The following is an 18,567-nucleotide window of genomic DNA, read 5'->3' on the forward strand; positions in this document are numbered from 1 at the left end:
AGTTGAATCATTTGCTCAAATAGTCTTGTCTTCAGGATTATACGAAGGGAAGAGTAGAATAATGGCATTTGTCCTTTAGAATAGGTCACTTAACACAACTTCTCTGCAAAGGTATTTATTGAGAGAATTACATGAGCCTAGCACTGTGTCAGGCAGTGCAGTGAAGATTTTTGACAAGACAGAATGATTGCTCATGATCCTTGACCTCATGACATTTAAATTCTATCAGAGAATGCAGTTTTCATTTAGTTTCTGTTTCATTCTGGCATGCCATTGATTAGCTTTTTCTTAAATTCACTAGCAGTGGGGAACACATTCTTGGTTGAATAGATATAATGACCAGAGAATTTATTCTTATTGCTATTGCTATTATTATTATTATTAATCCAAAATACAGTTCCTTATTGTGTCCTTTTTCTTGTTCTGAGAGTATACTCATAGCATCACAGATATTTCTGCTTTTTTTTTTTTTTTTTTTACATAATAGCTTTACAGATAGTGAAAAAGTTCTCAAGGTCCCTTGCTCTTCTCCAAGTTAAAAAATCCATAATTTTTATGACTATCGATTTCAGAATTGAGAGTCTACTAAATGCTAACCCATGTTATTTCCATTCTAAATTGTCCTTAGTGTATGTAAAAGTTGAGATTTGTAACAAAAGACATATGATTAATCTCTGTGAGGCAGAGATGAAATTATTTTGCCCCTGAATATGATAGGGGTAATACATAACATCTCCTTATTAGGGCTCTTTCTAATTCTAAGAAATTCATCTGATTATTCACATTAACTGTGAAAATTGGTGCCAGTTACTAGCTTGAAAAAAATGAATTGGGGGATATGAGAAATTTTAATTTTTAGCAACTTTTAATTAATGAAATGTCAGATAATATATTTTTTTACTACTTTTAGGTTTAGCCTGAAAGTGTTTTGAGTTGCTTTGTAAATGACCTCTTCTGACAGCAAATGAATTCATTCTAGGTAATATCCCACAAGAAGAAAAGGCACAGACCCTCAATCCTCTAAGTATATACACAGAAATCCTAATCTCCTCAGCTTTTGCCTTATTTGAAATAACTTACTGATTTTTAAAATAGCACACAACTGGGGCGCCTGGGTGGTTTAGTCGGTTGAGCGTCCGACTTTCGCTTAGGTCACGATCTCGCGGTTCGTGGGTTTGGGCCCCGGGTCGGGCTCTGTGCTGACTGCCAGCTCAGAGCCTGGAGCCTTTTTGAGTCTGTGACTCCCTCTCTCTCTGACCCTCCCCTGTTCACGCTGTCTCTCTCTCTCTCCTAGAAATAAATAAATTAAAAAAAAAACTTTAAAAAAATAAAATAAAATAGCACACAACTTTAGAAACTTTACCACTGTATCTAGGAGGAGATCAAATGGTTCTTTTATCCCCATGCCTGTGAGGAATACTTCCTCCTCTGTTTAATTTTTGCCTGATAGTCCAGAGTAGAATCATTGTTTGAACCAGATTTCATAAGCAGTTATATTGAAATGCTGTGACCTTATAACATGGTTAATCTCATAGACTCAATGGTGAAGAGAAGATGCCAGAATGGCCACCTCATCATCCTGATAACTATTACCCTCATCCCCAAAAGATCGTTGAATGTGTCCACATCTACCTTTCCAAACAAGAAGCAGGTGAGATAATGTTTCAGTTACCTAACAAAAAACAAAACAAAACAAACAAAACAAAAACACAAAACTTGATAGCTTAAAAGAGCATTTATTTTCTTGTGAATCAGCAATGCGGGCATGGCTCAGTGGAGACTATCCCTCTCTGTCCCATTTGGAATCATCTGAGCAGCTCAAAATCTGGGAGGTGGAAGCAACAGAAGGCTTACTCATTCTCCTGTCTGGTGCCTGGTCTGGGAAGGGACAAGTAGCTGGGGGCTGGCATGTGTAGGGCTCCTCTATCACTATGTGCTCTGACCATGTGATATCTCCAGCATAACAACTTCAGAGTAGCTGGACTTCTTATACGTGTTCTCAGTGTTGCCAGGTATATGTCCTAAGAAAGTGAGCAAGGCAGCAACTCTAATACCCTTCATAGTTGAGTATTGGAAATTATGCAGCATCACTTCCATTGTACTTATAAGCCCATCCAGATTCAAAGGCAGAGAATAGACTGTCTCTTGAAGAAGGAATGTCGAGGTCACATTGTAAGAAGAACATGTGCGTTGGAAGATATTTGTGTACATTCCTTTGGACAATGCAATCTGCCACAGACAAGGACAGAAGCTCTACTCCGGATCTTGCTGTTGAGAACATTTTCCATTTGGGAAACTTATTTAAACAACAATGTAAAGTTGATAGGAGTTCTAGCTGTTACTTCCCACAAACATTTGCTCTCTATGGGTCTGTTTGATTTGTAAGGTGATGGGAATGTGTTCTCCTCTCTCAGTACAATACCCTGGACAATCATAGGGTTCAGTTTTTTCATTTATTGTCTTACTGCTTGATACCCAGAGTCTTGAATATATTGTATTATGTATTTCCTTTATTTGTTTGTATTCAGTACTTTTAATGCAGGAGGGCAGATTTGGTCCTTATTGCTCCATTTTGGTCAGACATAGAAATCTGGAACTTATTTTTTAAAAATCACATTTATGGGATGTTTTTGAGTGGTCCTGCCCTAATGCAGGTGAATGAATGAAAAAAATCTGCTCTCCCTCTACCACCCTTCGTCCTGTTTCCTGCTGCTTGGAAGCTGATTGTTCTGAGAGAGAACTTTTTTCAGAAACCTGGATTCCCTCTTGGGGTCCATAATTTGCCCTGCCTGAGTGTTATCAGGCTATAACTACAGTAGCTCTTGAGAAAGAATTTTTAAATGTTGTCATTCTCCTTTCAGGCTGCAGGTCTTCACATGCTGGCATTGTCATGATTGCCTTTATCTGATTTAGTGTCATAGAAACACAAGTCTCAAGCAAATCATCAATAGAGTATTTAAAAGGGCTCACATCTGATAAATAGTTTCCCACCTCCCTCACCACACACATTTTTATGGAGACAAAATTGTTTCTACAGTTTCCTGACAAATGAAGGTGCTGTCAAGATCGTTGTAGTTAAGAAGGTGGTGAATATAGATTTAGTTTCACCTCCCCTTGTGCTTCGTTTTCATACTATTTTCTATTCTAACGTGATTGGGACCAATCTATGGTACAGCCTCCACTTGGGCAATTACCGCTTGATGGAAATATTGCATGGGCTTTCATGGCGGGGGCAGAATTTGATTCTCAAAGCCAAAGTATTATCCATGGGTGTCCGTGGTGCTTCTTAACAGAGGTGACTACCTGCCATTTCTCTCTCTCTCTCTCTCCTCCCATTCAAGTCTCCTGGGCTACCCAACCCATGCCTCGGCTCCATGGGAACCCAGTGTGGCATATTGACTCCCTGACTCTGAAATAGGACTGCCTTTTGTTCAGTCGGCTTTCACTTGTGAAACACAGGAGTCAACTTGTGAAAATCTAATCCAAGGGATACAGAAATGGTGATGCATAGGAGTACATGTACCCCAATGTTCATAGCAGCACTCTCAACAGTAGCTAAAACATGGAAAGNTCCAGTCCTCTTTTTAAGAATGAGGAAGTGGAGTTTTGGGAAGTGGAAGGGATATATAGGCCCAGGTCACACAACAAGGTTCTGACTAAATCAGAAACAGAATGTAGCACAATTTACTTCTAGCAAACTCCAATACTATACTCACCAAGTCAAGTTCTCTAAAAAAATATTAAAGAAGATGGGTATTATCTGTACCTCCCCCCCATAAAATTTTCATAGGATTATGACATGTAAAAGCAGTTCTTTGGTAGATCTCATTACAAAGGAATTTAATCAAGCCCCTAATTCAATATCTTTTTCAGTCTTCCTGCTGAGTTTCCTGGTCAAAATTCTCAGATGCTATAATAAATAATTATGTAAAATAGCAAGAAGACAATAATAATCTTGTATATTAGTATTGGACTATATACTTTTAAAAGCACTAGTACTTAATTTTTTTTTAATTTGGTTTTGTAATAGAGACTGGTTATATTGAGCCATCTGGTACCCAATCACCCATTGTCTCTTCCTGATAGCAGGGTATGAGATTGCATGTCAAGTTAACCTGCTTTCTTACTATAGTGGTCAAAGTGTTATCAAAAGACTTATTCCTTCAGATCCCTTTTTTTGGGGGGGAGGGGGGGACTGGCCTTGTACAGCCAAAGGGAAGCCATGTGACTTAAGTTTTCCAGTCAGACTCTCTCTTCCAGAACTGTATCTTGAACATGGTGGTGGTAGTTCCAGATGAGGACAAATGTAGAGATATTTCATTAGATTGTAATAGATGTAAAATTGATGGTGTGACAGATTGTGTCATTTATATCCTTAAAAACTGATATCTCACTTGCCTTCAAGAATATGGGTCCATAGAAATGCAATGAATTTCTGTACATTGATTTTGTATCCTGCATTTTACTGAACTTGTTTATCATTCTAGCAGTTTTTTGGTGGACTCTTTTGGGTTTTCTATATATAGTATCATGTAATCTGAAAATAGTGAAATTTTTACTTCTTCCTTGCTGATTTCGATGACTTTTATTTCTTTGTGTTCTCTGATTTCTGTGGCTGAACTTCCAGTACTATGTTAAATAACAGTGGTGAGAATGGACATCCTGTCTTGTTTCTGACCATAGTGGAAAAGCTCTCAGTTTTTCCCATTTAGGATGATATTTGCTATGAGGTTTTCATTTATGTCCTTTATTACATGAGATATGTTCCCTCTAAACTTACTTTGTTGAGGGTTTTTATCATGAATGGATTTGTATACACCAATAATGAGGCAGTAGAAAGAAATTAAGGAATCAATCCCATTAAAATTGAACCAGAATCAATAAGCTACCTAGGAATAAAGCTAACCAAAGAGGTGAAAGCCTTGAACTCTGAAAACTATAAAACACTAAAGAAAGAAATTGAAAATGATACAAAGAAATGTAAAGACATCTCATGCTCATGAACTGGAAGAACAAATATTGTTAGAATGTCTAAACTACCCAAAGCAATCTACAGTATTTAATGCAATCCCTATCAAAATACTAACAGCAGGGCATCTGGGTGGCTTAATTGGTTAAGCATCTGACTCTTGATTTTGGCACAGGTTCTCATGGTTTGTGGGCTTGAGCCACGCATCGGGATCTGTGCTGACAGTGCAGAGACTGCTTGCGATTCTCTGTCTCCTTCTCTGTCTCTCTCTCTCTTTCTCCCTCTCCCTCTCTCTCTCAAAAATAAAATAATCAATAAAAGAAATATTAACAGCGTTTTTCACAGAGCTAGAACAACCAATCCTAAAATGTGTATGGTACCACAAACCACCTCAGATAGCCATAGGAACCTTGGGAGGGAGAAAAGCTGGAGGGACCACAATTCCTGACTTCAAGTTATATTACAAAACTGTAGTAATCAAAACAGTGTGGTACTAGCACAAAAATAGACACACAGTTCAACAGAACAGAAAACTCAGAAATGAACCCACAACCAAATGGTCAATTAATCTTTGACAAAATACAAAAGGATATCCAATGGTAAAAAAGACAATATCTTCAACAAATGGTGTTGGGAAAAACCGGACAGCAACATGCAAAAAAAATGAAACTGGAGCAGTTTTTAACAGCATACACAAAAATAAGCTCAAAATGGATTAAAGATATGAAGTCTGAAGCTGTAAAAATCCTATAAAACACAGGCAATAATTTCTTTGACATTGGCCATAGCAACTTCTTTCTAAATATGTCTCCTGAGGCAAGAGAAACAAAGGTAAAAATAAACTATTGGTGTTGTCAAAATAAAAAGCTTCTGCACAGTGAAGGAAATAATCAACAAAACTAAAAGGCAGACGCACCTGGGTAGCTCAGTGAGTTGAGCATCTGACTTCAGCTTAGGTCATGATCTTGCGGTTTATGAATTCCCAACCCCATTGGCTTGCTTCCATCAGTCTGTCAGTGCAAAGCACAACTGGGATCTTCCATCCCCCTATCTTTTCCTCTCCCCTATTTTCACCTCCCCCCCAAAAAACTAAAAGGCAACCTACAGAATGGGAGAAGATACTTACAGATGACATATCTGATAAAGGGTTAGTATCCAAAATATATGAAGAACATAAAACTCAACACCTAAAAATAAATAATAATCTGATTTTAAAATGGGCAGAAGACATGAATAAACATTGTTTTCAAAGAAGACAGATGGATGACCAACATCCCTGAAAAAGTACTCAACAGTACTTATCATGGAAAGGCAAATCAAAACTACAAGGAGATATCCCCTCACACCCATCAAAATGTCTAAAATTGACAACACAGGAAACAAAGGTGTTGGTGAAGATGTGGAGAAAGGAGAATCTTCTTGCACTGTTGATGGGAATGTAAACTGGTTGCAGCTGCTTTGGAAAACAGTGTAAAAGTTTCTCAAAAAGTAAAAAGTAGAGCTACCCTATGATCCAGCAATCCAATATTGCTGGATCCAATATCCAAATATCCAAAATACAAAAATACTAATACAGGGGTGACTGGGTGGCTCAGTCAGTTGAGCGTCCGACTTTGGCTCAGGTCATGATCTCAGTTTGTGAGTTCGAGCCCTGGGTCGGGCTCTGTGCTGACAGCTCACTTAGAGCCTGGAGCCTGTTTCAGATTCTGTATTTTCCTCTCTCTCTGATCCCCCCCCCCCTGCTCACACTGTCTCTCTCTCTCAGAAATAAATAAAACATTAAAATTTTTTTAAATAAAAAAATACTAATTCAAAGGGATATATGCACCCTGATGTTTATAGCACCATTATCTACAGTAGCTAAATTATGGAAACAGCCTAAGTTTCCATAGACTGATAAATGGATAAAGAAGATGTGGCGCGTGCACACACACACACACACACACACACACACACACGATGGAATATTATTCAGCCATAAAAAAGAATGATATCTTGCCATTTGCAGTGACATGGATGGAGCTGGAGAGTATTATGATAAGCAACATAAGTCAGAGAAAGACAAATACCATATGATTTCACACAGATGTTGAATTAAGAAACAAATGAGCAAAGGGAAAAAAGAAAGAGAGAGCGAGCAAGCTCAGAAATTTAACTACTGAGAATAAATTGATGGTTGCCAAAGGGAGTGAGTCAGGGGATTGGTAAAACAGGTGATGGGGATTAAGGAGTGCATTTATTGTGATGATCATCGGCGATTGTATGGAATTTTTTAATCACTGTGTTATATAACTAACTAGTATTACACTGTATGCTAACTAACTGGAATTTAAATAAAAACTTAAAAAATGCAAATGGTGCAATGCACTAAAAAAATCATTAGCTTATTCTTTAAGAAACAAGTGTTTTTGCATGATCAGGCTTGAAAAAATATGATTAAACTCTCTGTACTGATTATATGATTAAAATAAAAAAGAATGAGTCCAGAGATTCACCAAGATCATCTTGAATAATATTCAACAATTTATCATCTGTATGCTGAATTTCCATTTCCCTTGGTTTCTCTATGGAGAATGTCAGCAGCTCGCTTAACATGGAGCTCCATGAAATTGGAGGCACATACATCAAACATGAGAGTCCTCTAAGCTTGATTGATGAAGTTACTTACTAAATTAGATGGTACCTAACTCAACAGTACATGCATTCAACAGACCACATCTAGAACACATTCTGTTTATTTATACTTTTGCATAATTTCCTTGTGGGGTTCATCATCCTGGCTTTGCTTTCATATGACCCCCTGCTACATGAGTGTCCTTCTATAGGCAGGGAAGTCAAGTAGTGTCTGCTTATATGGAAAATTCTTGTTCCTATCAGTTTTCAATTATGCAAGTTACCTGTTAACCTTCTGTTAGTGAGTGTCCCTTTTATTGCTTAAGCTGGGTTGGATAGCTTTCTCTTACTTACAGCCAAAGAATTAGAAGGGATGCATATCCTTGCATTACCCACTGAAGTTGGTCAAGGCTGAGATTGGTAGATATATTTAATATATCATGAAATTGAAATCTAGAGAGATTCAATCACTCAGCATTAGTAAGTTAGCAACAAACCTGGAATTACAATTTTCTCTTCTACTTCTGTACATTGTCTGAATTTGGGCTGTCATAGAATCAGGCCCTGAGACAAGGACTGGAGTAGAAGTAGTTTATTTGGAACATAATTCTGGGAAACACCAGTGGGGAAGTGAAGAGCTGAGACAAAAGCAGGCAGACAAATGGTGTGTTCTCAATAGCTGGAGCTTAATTGCCTGGAAAGCCAGTGTTGTAGACTGATGTGTGTTCCCCCAAAATTCATATATGGAAGCTCTCACCTCCAGTGTATTGGTATTTGGAGACAGGGCTTTTAAAAGGGTAATTAAAGTTAAATGAGATCCTAAGGATGAGGCGGTAATCCATTTAGACTGGGGTCCTTACAGGAGAGGAAAATATCCTGGGGAATCATGTGCACAGAGCCAAGATTGTGTGAGGACAACGTGAGAAGACAGCCATCTGAAGGGCAAGGACAGACAACTCAGGAGGTACCAACCATGCTGACATCTGATCTTAGACTTCTAGTTTCCAGAACTATGAGAAAATAAATTTCTGTTGTTTAAAACACTATTAGGACCCCTGGGATTTGCTCTGTATTTTTTTAAATGTCTATTTATTTACCTTTGAGAGAGAGTGAGAGTGAGAGAGAGAGAGAGAGAGCGAGCGAGCACGAGAGAGACTCCCAATCAGGCTCCACATTCAGCATGTAGCCCAACGTGGGGCTTGATCCCACAACCTTGGGATCATGACCTAAGTCAAGATCAAGAGTCTGGCACTCAACCAACTGAGATATCCAGGCGCTTCTGCTCTGTATTTTGTTAAAGAAGTCCAGACAGAATAATGTAGTCAGTGTAGACCACACACTTCAGAACTATCCCCCTTTAGGAGTGAGGACCCAGGAGTATGTGCACTCCAGTGGTTTTAAGTATAGTCTCAGGACAAGCAGCATCAGCATCACTTGGGAGCTTAATAAAATGCAAATTTTCAATTTCATTCCTGACCTACTAAATTAGAAACTCTGGGGTTAGACTCAGCAGTATGTGATTTAACAAAGACCTCTCCAGGTGGCTTTGATGCCCACCAAAATTTGAGAACCACTGGTATCTACCAATTCTCTTCAAGGATTTGATGAGGTGCTCCTGGAGGCATTAATCCCTAGCACTTCTGGCCTGGGAAGGAGGTGGAACAGAGTGGGCTCCAGTGGCTGGCAAAAGATGTGGCCAAAGAGATTCACAGTCATGTTTGGAAAGTAAGCTGGTATGAACTGAAATGACAAGGCTCAAGGAGGATAGAGCGAAGTAGCACCCATTAAACAATTGTGATGTTGATACAGTGAAAGCATTCTATCATGTGGTACTTGAAGTCATTGGCACTCCTTTCCAACTCCTAATGGTCTTCTCTTTTTGTTGAAATTTCCAAGTGACTTAGATTTGTCTCTCCAGTTAGGTGGTAATATCTGAGAGCAGCAGAGCAAATGAAAGAAAATCTGTGACAATCTATTATGCTTCAGGAACTATAACCAACCCTAATTGTGCTTAATCTTTGTAATTATCCCGAGGAGTAAATACCATTATCCTAATTTTATCGTTGAGGAGGTTGATATATAAAGAAATTTGCCTAAGATCATATAAAAAAGAAAGGGGTGAAGCTAGGATCTGAACCTGCATATGCTTGACCAAAAAGCCAAGCCCTATCCCCTAGGAGTTCATTGTGATTTATCAAGTATAATATATTTTGACATTTTGTTGTGATCATGTCTAGAAGAATAAAAATTTTAGCCTTCATTTGGAACCTTCCACTTAATCAACATGAGTATTGGCAGAGGAAGCCAAGGCTTAGACAGTAACTACCATGACCACGGGGATTTGCTCAAAAGCCAAAAAAAAAAAAAAAAAAGTCTCTATTACAAATGGCTGTTCCTAGGAGACTCCTAGTCTTCCCTAATAATCTCTTCTCAGTGCAGCTTTCTTAAGAAGCCTGGGCACCAGGCCAACACTTTTAGCTGTGGTCTTGTATTTTTCATCTGTTGAGTTTAATTATGTGCACAATGTTCCTTTAATAAGAAAGTTGGGGCAACTCTGTTTTCACTGCCCCAGCAATGTGGGCAGCCCACATAAAGATTCTTGGGCAGAAGAGACTACTTAGAAAAAAAAAATACTCATTGATACAAAGTTTCTTGTAGGCTGATTTTTGCTTGAAGAGAGCTCTCTCAGTGTCACCCAGTCTGAGCTCCCAGTGAAGGACGAAATCCTCTCTGGAACAGATGTTAGACAGAGGCCTACTTGACTTACCAAGCATGTGAGCTATGAGGCAACCCATTCTGGTAGAGCACAATTGAGAAAGCAGAAAACAAACAAACAAACAAACAAACACAAAGTTTATAACCTAATGTGGCCTTCATAAGTGGGGCCAACCCATGACTTTTCTTTGCATCTTACATATTTCTTCAGGTTAGGAGTAGGGAAATCCTGAAGCAGATAAAATTTATCTCTAGGTCCCCATCACTTTATCTTTTCACCTTGCCTCCATTGTAAGGGCTCAAGAGATCAGGCAGTAGGGACTGACATGGTCTCACCTCATATAATGCCAGCTGCTCTGCACATTATTGCCTGGGAGATCTTTAACCAGCATTTAAAAAGGGAATTCCTGTTACACTTCTTGCTGGAGAGTTGTCCTTATGAAAAGCAACTCAATGGCAGATAAAGACAGCAATATGGCCATCTATTCTGAGGACCAGACTTGGGAGTCTCACTTAAAACCATGATTTGCTTTCTCTATCCACAGTAGCTTAATATGTATGGGGTACCTCCTGGGAGTAAGAGCTGATCTCTCAATCTCCTTTTTAGTTTCTACTACTTGTTTTCCCTCAGGTTCTCTCCCAAAATCCCACAGAATCAACATGTTCAGGTCACACCCTCCTAAACTCATCCTTCAAAATTAACAAATACTTTTCCAGCTTTTCTCACTTGATGCAGTATCACACACACAAAAATACACTGGAAAAGTATTTATATAGCTATGAATATGCAGTATACTTATCAACAGCACTGTACTTTTTGGGCATATGATGTTAAAATCAATAGTTGTCATCTGGCACTTCTGCCAGTTGATAGATTTATGTAAAGCTGGCTTCATGGGCATAATTTCTTATCCTTCTGTAAAACTTCAACATCTCCATTATTTTTGTGAATTACTGTGGACTTCTATCTACCTATCTACATGTCAGCATATCTACCAGTATAAGGAACACAGAGTTCTGTAGCCCACTTTAATAATTTCTCAGTTCTGTTGAACATTTCTCCATGTTAATTATTCTTCCACATCATGATGACAATGACTGCAAAATATTCTAATATGTGGATTGCCATAATTTATGTAACTCATCCCCTATTTTTGAACTTAGTTTATTTCCCTTAGTTAATATTCTTCTATAATCTCCTTACTCACATTTCTCATGATTTCCTTAAAATAGATTCCTAGTGGCAGAATGGCTGAGTCAAAGATTACTTATTTGAGGCTTCTAATATATACTGCTGATTGAAAGAGACACTAAATTATTTCCTCAGTAGCAGCATTCGGGAGTTTCTGATTCTCTACACCCTAGGTAGTAGCATCATTTCTCCTCTTAGGCTAACTTATACCTTTGTCCTTACTGTGTGTTCTTGGGCATAACACGCAGATTCTAGAGAAAGCAAATAACTCTAATAGGAAGAAGAATAAAATACACAAGGATACACATGCCACATGGTTGTATTTTTTTGATTAACCTTGTAAATTTTTCAGCATTGATAAAAATATATTTTCTTCTGTCTGACTAAATTTAGACTGTGAAACATTGTCTAATCCTTCAGACTAATCCTGCCATTAGCTTCTTCTTGAATATAAGTTGTAGCTTGTATGACAAACACAATATGCATGTTCAGTAAGATTTAACAATGGTTCATGAAGTCTGTGCTTTGTGCAATGCTATGCCTGGCACTGGGCAATGCTGAAAAAAGAAATGAATATGCCATGGCATCTGGCTCTCTCACAACTCAGTGAAAGATTGTGGATATAACCCAAGACCTACTGGGTATGCAGAGGCTATATTAGAAGTATAAAATTCAGTGGGAGAACAGAAAAGTAGCAGCACTAATAAAATGGCAATAAAAATAATGACAATAATATGGTTGCTGCTCTTTAAACTATCCCTTTTAAATGCTCATTATGTATCATGTAGTGCACTGGGTACTTTACATATTTTATTTCATTCAATCATCACAACTAGCAGCATGGAATAGATACCATAATTACCTGTTGTTATATATGAGGAAACTGAGAAACAAGATATACAAATTGCCTGAGGTCATGTTACTAGAATATACTGTAATCATTGGAAAGCCTTTTGGGGATGGTAGGGTATGAGGTCTGGAAGAAAGGTTAAGGTTCAGCATATAAAGACTAGAGTAAGGGTTATTTCAGGCAGGGAGTGCAGGCTGAGCAGAAGCCCTGAAGTAGGAAAGGGCAGGTCTCCGATGAGGAAGCAAGATTAAAGGGTCAGAATAAATGAGGCTGAGATTTGGTATGGGAAGCCTAGAATGTCACAAGATTTAGTGTGTGGATTTTATTGTGTTGGCAGCCAAAGGGGTGCATTTTATGTATGTATGTATGCCTGTATGTATGTAAATATGTGTGTGTGTGTATGTGTGTGTTCATTTTTCCCTTTATTTTATTTTACTTAGTTTTTGTTTTTTTATGTTAATTTTACTTCCAGTATAGATAACATACAATGTTATATTAGTTTCAGGTGTAAACTATAGCAATTCAACAATTCTATACATTACTCAGTGCTCATCATGATAGTGTAGTCTTAATCCCTTTCACCTATTTCACCCATTCCCACCACCCACCTCCATTCTGGTAACCATTAGTTTATTCATATAGCTAAGAGTCTGCTTTTTTGGTTTGACTCTTATTTTTCTTTCTTTGTTTTGTTTCTTAAATTCCACATACAAATTAAATGAGATGGTATTTGTCTTTCTCTGACTTACATTATTTAGCATTTTACCCTCTAGATCTATCCATGTTGTTGCAGATGGAAAGATTTCATTCATTTTTGTTTTGTAGCTGAGTAATATTCCATTGTGTACATATACCACATCTTGTTTATCCATGCTCACTTAGGTTGCATTGTAGATAATGCTGCAATAAACATGAGGGTGCACATATCTTTCTGAATTACTATTTTCATATTCTTTGGGTAAATAACCAATAGTGGGATTTTTTATCATATTATAATTCTACTTTTAATTTTTTGAGAAACTTCCATACTGTTTTCCACAGTGGCTACATCAGTTTGCATTCCAAAGTGATATATTTTAAAGCCTTTGCAGGGGTTGAGTGATCTGATCAGAGAATTAGAAGGTTATATCTGGGGGTACCTGGGTGGCTCGGCCGGTTAAGCGTCCAACTTCGGCTCAGGTCATGATCTCATGGCTCGTGGGTTTGAGCCCCGCGTTGGGCTCTGTGCTGACAGCTAGCTCAGAGCCTGGAGCCTGTTTCGCATTCTGTGTCTCCCTCTCTCTCTGACCCTACCCTGCTCATGCTGTCTCTCTCTCAGAAATAAATTTTGGGGAAAAAAAGGTTATATCTGGTAACATTTTATTGGATGCAGCTATTACCCTAGTGTAGAAAGAATTTTGCACAGAATGATAGATGAACTCAAGATATACTTTTGTATCTAGGTTTTACAGGTTTTATATTTGAGATCCCCGTGGCTAGAGATGGGACCATAGAAACAATAACTCAGATTTCATTGACATTTTGTCCTGAAATGAAATTGTCACTAGGAACCCCAAAGTAATCTCCTTCTACTTCTCAGAGTAATTCCATTTCACCTTTTCTTTGCCCAAACATACATACTCACGTCCAACCCAGAAGAACAAATATTGTTAATTTTATAAAGAGCTGTTCCCCACCATCTCTTTGTTATCTGTATATATTTTTGTCTGATTTCCAAATAGACTTCATGCTTTTTGAGGCTAGGGTTGACCTTTGATTTATTTTTATTCTAACTGCACAATACTTATTTAGTGATTTACACATAATCAGTGTTAAATACAGAATGATTAAATCACAGATGGATCTCAGATCAGCATCACATACTTTGTTGCCTTTGCCTGAATGCATATCTAAAGCTACATCTGGGTCTCTACCACACTCAAGCCAGTGTCCATCAACAGATAACATTTAGCACATTGAGACATGAGGAACATATTTACATTTATATTGGTATCTAAAATCATCTGTTGGGACTGAGCTCATCTTAATTTATTGCGGCCTTTGCTGCCTGCCAGGAAACAATGATGTGCTTAAATTTCACCTGCATTTCTTAGTGGGAACCCAACTTCAATCAAGATTGGGGGGTGGAGGAATGTCAGTTCTTCAGGAGGCTCAGAATCAGAGTCTAGCTAATACATTATAATCATTAATAATAGAACTATCATCAAGACTCTGATGAAAGAGTTTGCTAACAGCTGTTTTCTGTAGTTAGATTTGGTTTTGTGTCCCATGGATAATTAGCAGGCAGATTTCTCTGAGAATAGATCTTGGTCGTCAGAAGTCACTCAGGAAAAGAGCCTGGGTTGGGAATCTGGAGATCTGCTTTCTCTCTAGGATGCAGCTGCTAGTAAGCTATTGGAGATTGATAGTGGGTCTACTGGAAGATGGAAATGGCAACCTAGCATTAGGACTTTGAGATCACTTGAAGGCTAATTTGCTATGAACAAGATCAGTAGAGCCATCTCAGCCCACTGAGAAGCAGGTTAGGAGAAACATTGCTGAGGCAATTGGATAAAAGTTTTGTCAAACTACAGGCCTGAAGATGAGATGAAACTGAAACACATTGAAATGTCCCTATTTGCTTTATAAACCATCAGCTTTTATCACATTTTTATGAAGCCTTCTCTTTCTCTGAAGTCATACTTTGCCTTAAATGTTTCCCCTAGGGGCACCTGGGTAAGCATCCAACTCATGATTTTGGCTCAGGTCATGGTCTCACAATTCATGGGAATCAAGCTCCATGTTGGGCTCTGCACTGACAGCGTGAAAACTGCTTGGGATTCTCTCTCTCTCTTTCTCTCTCTCACTCTTTCTCTATGTCCCTCTCCTGCTCATGCTCTCTCTCTCTCTCAAAATAAATAAACTTAAATAAATAAATAAATCTTTTGCCTAAAATATTGCTTCCATTCCTTTTAGATTCTTACAAGCCTTCATACTTTGGAGAAGAATACTCCAGAGGTTAAGGAAACAGGCCTCCATTTTCACAACATGGAGAAGGAGATCATCTTAAGAGCATCTCAGCACTACTTTCTCTGTTCTACGGTAACACGTTTTCTGGACCTTCAGACATGTCTGTTCAGACACTCAAGTCAGGCAGGAAAATCAAGTTGGGCCTGATCTATGTATTAAAAACAGTTGATAACTATTATTTCTCTTTTATTCATTCAACAAACACTTACTGAGGGTATTTTTTTAATGTGTTTGTGTATCAGCTCTATTGTAATACTGTTTGGGTAACCTCAAGCCACTTTATTACCTTCTCCCAGCCTCTGTGCCCTCATATGTAAAGCAGAAATAATCTTAGCATCTGCTTCATATGGTTACTAGGAAAGTAAACAAATAAGGCATTTAAAGTACTCTGAGCAGGCCTATTTGAATAAACAGAACCAATTATCTTTGGAGGATGTGCTCTACTAACGTTCAGGAAGACATAAAATTGAAGGAGAGAATGCCATTGTCTATACAAGTCCATACATGGTTGAATGGCAGACACACACAATTCAGACTGAGCATCGTGGAAATTCAGAGCAAGTCATACATTTCAGATTGGAAATTGATAAACTGGAAATCACAGAGCAGGTGATATTGGGTCTGAGCAATGAAAGATGGGAAGAATTTGGATAAAGAGAGTGAGTAGGGTGGTGGTATATAAAACGTGGTATATATGTAATGGACATAACACTAACCTCCAGCTACCTTCTACCCTTCTTTCCCTGAGATCTCTCCCAGTGAATTACATGGAGCCTCTTTGTGACTGTTTCTCCTTGAGGACAATGGTATTCAGTGGCATTGAGTTTTGACATTATTTCTCTAATATACTCCAAGGCTCTTCATATGACAATCTGGGCTCTTTACTAACACCATTCCAACAGTTTTCCCTGCTGTTTTTTTCTCTTTCCCTCTTCACCAATTTTATACCTTATTGCTTTCTAGCAGGACTTAATTTCATCCAACAAAAGGAGTTACTGAGCTCTTTTTATGAACTAGGCACTGTACTGAATATTTTATATGCCTTATCATGTAATCCCCACAAATAACCATTAAGGGATATCTGGGTGGCTCAGTTAGTTAGGTTTCCAACTCTTGATTTCAACTCAGGTCATGATCTCACAGTTCTTGAGATAAAGCCCCACTTTAGTCTCTGTGCTGATGGCAAGGAGCCTGTTTGGAATTCTCTCTCTGCCTTTCCCCAACTTGTATGCTTGCTCTCTCTCTATGTCTCAAAATAAATAAACAAACATTTAAAAAAAAGAAGAACCTTCAAGGTAGGTAGTAATATGTCATTTATAGATAGGGAAACTGAGGCTGAGAAAAATTAAGTAACTTGTCTGAAGGGGCAGAATGGGAAACAAAAAGCATCGTAACAAAAGAATTCAAAATTTCAGTGACTAGTGACTTAAATAAAAAACCATATTTTGTTTTTTATTTTTTTAAATTTAAATTTTGATTTTATTTTTTTCTTAAATAGTTTATTGTCAAGTTGGTTTACATATAACACCCAGTGTCCATCCCAACAAGTGTCCTCCCCCATGCCCATCACCCCCCTTCCCCTCTCCCCCATCCCTTTCAGCCCTCAGTTTGCTCTCAGCATTCAAGAGTCTCTCATGGTTTGCCTCCCTTCCTCTTTCCAACTCTTTTTCCCATTCTTCTCCCCCATGGTCCTCTGTTAAGTTCCTCCTAATCCAACTATATGTGCAAACCGTATATGGTATCTGTCCTTCTCTGCCTGACTTATTTCACTCAGTATAACACCCTCTAGTTCCATCTATGTTGCTACAAATGGCCAAATTTCATTCTTTCTCACAAAGCCATATTTTGTAATGATGCTTCTGTCCATTCAGGGTTGTCTGATGGCTCCATTTCACATGTCTTCAGCCTGGCACCCAGGCCAGCAGAGTGGGCGTTCTGAATCATGGTCCATTTGTGAGGCAAAGGGGAAGAGAAAGTATGGAGAATTCTGCAGTGGTTCTTTTTTTTTAACTTAAATCCAAGTTAGTTAACATATAGTATAATAATGATTTCAGGAAGAGAACTTAGTCATTTCCATATACCACTCAGTGCTCATCCCAACAAGTGTTCTCCTTCATCCCAACAAGTGTTCTCCTTAATGCCCTTGCCCATTTAGCCCATCCCCCCAGCCAACAACCCTCCAGCAACCCTCAGTTTGTTCTCTGTATTTAAAAGTCTCCTCTCTGGGGCGCCTGGGTGGCTTAGTCGGTGAAGCGTCCGACTTTCACTTGGGTCATGATCTCGCGGTTCGTGGGTTAGAGCCCCGCGTCGGGCTCTGTGCTGACTGCCAGCTCGGAGCCTGGAGCCTGTTTCAGTCTGTGACTCCCTCTCTCTCTGACCCTCCCCTGCTCACGCTGTCTCTCTCTCTCTCTCTCTCTCCTAGGAAAAAAAAAAAAAGACATAAAAAAAAAAAAGTCTCCTCTCTGTTTTTGTATTATTTTTACTTCTCTTTCCTTACATTCATCTGCTTTCTATTTTAAATTCCACATATGAGTGAAATCATATATTTGTCTTTCTTTGACTGACTTATTTCACTTAGCCTAATACACTGTAGTTACATCCATGTTGTTGCAAATGGCAAGATTTCATTCTTTTAGATCACCGAGTAATATTATATTATTTATGTATACCACATCTTCGTTGTCCATTCACCTGTTGATGGACATTTGGGCTCTTTCCATACCTAGGCTGTTGTCGATAGTGCTGATATAAATATTGGGGTGCATGTGTCCCTTCAAAACAGCACTCCTGTATACTTTGGATAAATACCTCATAGTGTAATTGCTGGGTTGTAGAGTTGTTCTATATTTAATTTTTTGAGGAACCTGAGTTGCCTGAGTTGTTAATTTTAGCCATTCTGACAGGTGTGAGGTGGTAGCTCATTGTGGTTTGATTTGTATTTCCCTGATGATGAGTGATGTTGAGCATTTTTTTCATGTGTCTGTTAGCCATCCAGATGTCTTCTTTGGAAAAATGTCTATTCATATCTTTTGCCCATTTCTTTACTGGATTATTTGGTTTTGGGGTGTTGAGTTTGATAAGTTCTTTATAGATTTTGGATACTAACCCTTTATCTGATATGTCATTTGCAAATATCTTCTTCTTTTTAGTTTTGCTAATTGCTTCCTTCATTGTACAGAAGATTTTTATCTTGATGAGGTCCCAATAGTTCATTTTTGT

Source organism: Crocuta crocuta, unplaced genomic scaffold (assembly GCF_008692635.1).
Source record: "Crocuta crocuta isolate KB4526 unplaced genomic scaffold, BGI_CrCroc_1.0 scaffold340, whole genome shotgun sequence".
Lineage (NCBI taxonomy): Eukaryota > Metazoa > Chordata > Mammalia > Carnivora > Hyaenidae > Crocuta > Crocuta crocuta.